The sequence below is a fragment of the Macrobrachium nipponense genome, chromosome 2 (assembly GCF_015104395.2).
Source record: "Macrobrachium nipponense isolate FS-2020 chromosome 2, ASM1510439v2, whole genome shotgun sequence".
Lineage (NCBI taxonomy): Eukaryota > Metazoa > Arthropoda > Malacostraca > Decapoda > Palaemonidae > Macrobrachium > Macrobrachium nipponense.
In genome coordinates, this window is record NC_087201.1 from 39,785,089 (window position 1) to 39,790,088 (window position 5,000).

A 5,000-nucleotide genomic window follows, 5' to 3' on the forward strand; every position below is an offset into this window, starting at 1 on the left:
TAGTTTAAATAAATTTGAAAGAATATTGAGCCGGTATATATTTAGCCTCATTCATTTCTATATTTTTGCCCTTTTTTTCACTTGAGCACCTGCCCTGAAAAAGTTCTCTGCACGTCCCTGGCCTAAGCAAATGATTTTTTGCCGGGAGTGTACAGCAGCATCCCTTAAATTACTAAATTTCCAATAGCCATGAACAGCCAGAATCTCATGACCTGAATGCTTCTCCCCTAACCATGAAAATCCCCAAGGAATGGCCACAATGGCCACACCAGCAGGACACACGGGTAGGAAGTTCCACATTCAATGTCACAGAGGCTCGTCTGGGGTTTTTACTTGTAGTTGGCTAGGATTCCAACAAGGCACAAAAGCGCCACAACCTCAGAGCAGTTCAGCCTTCACTCACAGGGTAGTGGTTGCAGAGGTGGTCATTCATTACACAAAGAAGTGAGGTTAACAGGGAACAATAGCAACACTCCATTTCTGCGTCCCCAGTTGCCCCAGGATCCCTCCAATCCTGCAAGCATCTGTCTTGCGTTATTTAAAGAGGTTCCAAAGCCTCTGTCCTGACACACGCGGTAGCTGTCAGCTCCTTACACTAACTGTCAGTCTAAGTGTTATATTTATATACATTTTTTTCTTTTCCTTTTTAATAAGATTCTTTTTTTTAAGATGTACCAGGAGGGAATCCTCGCAGTTACAAGATTAAATAAATCAGAGAGAGAATGGGATGGCAAGTTGGTGGAAAGCCGGTTAGAATGGAGGTAAAGTAGATTTAAAAGAGGTCGCAGTTCTCGGCTGAAGGTACGCTGCAAAAATCCTTAAGTATTGCCGCCTATTGTGCAATACTCCCTCTACAGGAGCTGAGAGGTCAGTGTGATTTTCTGTCCAGCGCTGCGTGATCTTGGGTGTTCCCATGCTTAGTGATCTGATTATGAGAGTTGTGTATTTTGTTCCAGTAAATGTTATTTATAGTAATAATTTAGATTTTTTGGTAACGGTTATATTTGTTCTAAAGGGTCCACAATAATACAGTTGTTAAAAGTTCGTGTAAGACTTTACAAAAGCTTTCGAACCTATGTCTGGGTTCATCTTCAGTAAAAAAGGAAAAAGGGGGCAATATTTTTATTACATTCACAAATTGTGTAATGTATTTGTGAAATCATATTACATTTGAATGCTGTATTTGCTGTAGTATCTGAATTACTATTACTGTTCACGATACAAATATGGTGTTAGGACAACTGCAATACAGTTCAATTTTGTACATGTAACTTATGCTTTGTAAATGTAACTCAGGTTTTGTAACTGTAAGTCAGGTTTTGTAAATGTAACATAAATGTAACTTGGATCGATAGTAAAGGTTTTGTAAATGTAACGTAAATGTAACTTGGATCGACAGTAAAATTCATCAATAAATTATATGAAATGTGCAATTTATAGGTGACCACTTCTGGTGCATTATATCACAGTTAGAGCTGCTGGGTGCGGGTTGTTTGGGATTCCTGTGTGACCGGGGCACTACTCTTGGCTATGTGCCAAAAATTTTATAATCTAATCTCCTACGGCCCCGGGATTCAGTATCAGTCCTGCAGGTACGTACACGGGATGCATGCGTGAACTTGAAAAAATTCTACGGCAGCACAGGTAGAGAAGAAATGTAGAGAATGTCGGAGTAGAAGATAATTTGTTAAGAATGTTTCAAAGTTTTTATGATGAGAGTGAAGTGTCTTAGAATAAGTCGACGGGACTTACTTGGCCAAGCGTGAGTCCAAGGATGAAGCCCAGGAAGCAAGCTGACAGGATCGGGTTAACAGCCATCTTGCCTGGTCGAAAGGGGCCAGCCAGGAACTATACTGTGGCTTCAGTGTCCTGCTGGAGTTTTATACGATTCCTCTAAGTTCGGAGATGATGTTTGCATGACACATCAGCCCATTTGACGAATGCCGTGATTTTCGTGATGTCGTCATTCGTGATATTATGCAAGTGTTTTAGTGACTTTTCCTGATTGATGAGTATCTCTTGGTCGAAAGGTATTCACCCGAAAATCGATAGCAACTATCAACGGTGAATTAGTGATTTGAATTTCAAATGACCACTCGAGGCAGTTTGTATAAAAAACATATTCTATTTAGCCTGAACTGAAAAGTTCAATTTCTCAAATTTGATTGAAACGATTATGTATCACCTTTCATTTTTTTAGTCATCTTTCTCATTGAGGTCATTCCGTCATTGGACCAATTTTCCATTTGCTCCAGAAAGGAAAACTGGTTATTTCAAGTTCTCTTCGGTTATTTCCACTGAATGTCAATGGTAAGGTTTTGGTATTTTCTCAACACAACAAAAAAAAAAAAAAAAAAATTCCGGAGGAGTCATTAAGCAGCGCTTCAAGTAACTCGTGCTTTATTCCTTCAAACGCTGAACTCATTTTCTGAACTGTGAAGTCCAAAAGTAAGGATTATTTGTTAATCAATAAGATGTCATGAACTCATGTCTCAGGGGTGATTTCAGTTGCGCACTTACCTCTCGGCTGCTTTACAGATGGACGTCTAGGAAGGAATCCGCCCTTCTTTCTTCTTTCGTTGCATCGCTGGGCTCAGGAATCGAAGTAGCCTATTTCTGACATCTATTATAGCGATCTTGATACTCCTATCAGTACTACTGAATTTACAATTCACGGTATTTAACATGTAAAGGTGCGCACACACACCCATATAATTAAAAACACGCACATTATATACATACATATATATTACTGAACCACAGGTCTTAGAGGGTTCTCGATATGTTCAGGTTCTTTTCTTCTGCTTATTTGTTCGCACCAGTATGATACAGTTCAGGGCAAAAATTTCAATGTATATTCAATGTAGTTCATTGACAGCAGTTTGATAGTTGTGTGTAAAGGCCCCCATACACTGAACGATTGTCTGAACGATTGTCGTTATCGACCCACACACACTATTCATACGGTATGAACGATCTCCGCACCGATTTCAGTCTGGACAAAGATTTTGTCTCGAGATGACATCGCATCATCTCTAGAAGAGACGCGCGCGAAAGCGTTATATCGCCAGACAAAACCATACATTGAACGATCTGTGTATGACAGACATAAGTCGCAAGCCAGGAACCTGTTCGTGACAGATTCCCGCTGAGATCGTTCAGACACGAAGCTCCGCCCACTTTTGCATTTAGACAAGCCCATACACAGTGTTTTTGCGAACGATATAGACAGTCGTCCAGACAATCGTTCAGTGTATGGGGGCCTTTAGGCTGAGACAGTACTATGATTGACCTGTGTGTGCCATTGGCTACGTGCCCACAAGTTTTACTTTTATTCTCTGTGTTATAAGTGGCGTTACAATTACTATGGCCATCCAAGCATGTATGTGTAGCCTATATGCAATTGCTTATACAAGTACATTCCATTTTATGCATATGTATCATATACCGTGGAGTTGAAACGTCTATATTAATTAAAACCACTGTATTTCCAACAGATACGGGTAGAAAACTATTTGCAATAAGAAATTGACATGTGGGCCCATGCCCTGTCATTGCCTCAAAATATGAGAAATTGACTTGCAGCCCTATCCCCTGCCATTGCCTCCAAAGATAAGAATATGATGTGTAGCTTAGGCCTATGCCCTATCATTGCTTCAAAATATAAGAAATTGACAAGCAGGCCTGTGCTCTGTCATTGCCCCAAAATATAAGTAATTGGCGAGTTGGCCTAATGTCTCATTGAATGATATTAACATTTGACATGCAGGATTATGAAGAATTAATGCCCTAATATTGGAACTCGCTGCATAAGACTATGCCACATTTCAGTGAATGTAGTCTAAGTGCGATCTATATGCAATCATGTCGTATCACTTAAGAGCATAGCTGGACACAAAGTTGTAAAGTGTGCATGCTAATATTATCGATGCTAGGTTTCAGAAAGGATGTTTTAATGTGGTAAAATATTCTAGGAGTTTATTGAATAAATAAATGTGAAAACAGTTGGCATTGATATAGTACACACACGCACACACACACACACACACACACACACATATATATATATATATATATATATATATATATATATATATATATATATATATATATGAAGTTGACGGCGTGTATTTATTTATGTATGTATATGTATATGTTCGCTATAGACAGCGAAACTACGGGACCGAATTGAACCAAAGTTGGACCATAAATATAGATTTTATTGGGGATGGTGTTTAGCCGGGTGCTGTTTTGGTCCGGATATCTGGCCATGTTAACTTCTTTATTATTATTCGTGGAGGTAAAAGAAACCATTACTCTGATATAACTTTTCACAAGATTCCACAATATGCTCTTACTTTTCTTCTGGGTGCCCTTTTGATCAGAATATCCGGCCAGATATCTAGCCATGCTTACTTCTTTAATATTAGTTGTGGAAATAAATGTAAAACTTATTCTGATATAACATTTCACGAGGATTCCAAGAATGCTCTTATGTTTCTTCTACAATAAAAAAAAATAACGATGATATTATGGTTCAAACAATGCCGGCCTACGGTTGGATGATGAGGGAATAGAGTCCATGTTACTATATTTCTTAGGTCAGACCAGGAATACGATGAGGTGATTATTTTCAACAGTTTATTCAGACGTTTCGTAAATCGTATTTACATCTGGGATTTCTACCAAAGACTACATATACTGTAAAGTTTGACATAAAATAAAATAATTCGGCGGTATCCCCTTTGGTGTGGGACCACCTTGGCATGGTGAGGGGGCTCTTGAACCCCAGGAATTAGTTCCCATGTTTGAGTTCAGGAGTCATATATTTTTATGTAGTATTTATTTGGAATAATATTGTGGAATTTTCCACATTTTGTAAAATTTATTGGACCTGACAAATAGGAAAAGATACCATATCTTGAATGGGTTTTATCCGAAGCTAAATAGTGGGAACTGTGGTGGCACCATCAATTGCCTGATAGTGTTCGGACCTGAGA

General features: G+C 38.8%; 1 long non-coding RNA gene across 1 annotated transcript in view; it reads right to left on the bottom strand.

Annotated features, from left to right (window-relative positions):
* LOC135220541 (uncharacterized) overlaps positions 1-1,869 on the bottom strand; it is a 78,392-nt gene extending 76,523 nt beyond the window's left edge. Inside the window, exon 1 of the long non-coding RNA XR_010315726.1 lies at positions 1,753-1,869. This is a non-coding gene — a long non-coding RNA (uncharacterized LOC135220541). The remainder of the gene's footprint in view (positions 1-1,752) is intronic.
* Positions 1,870-5,000: the final 3,131 nt, after the last annotated feature.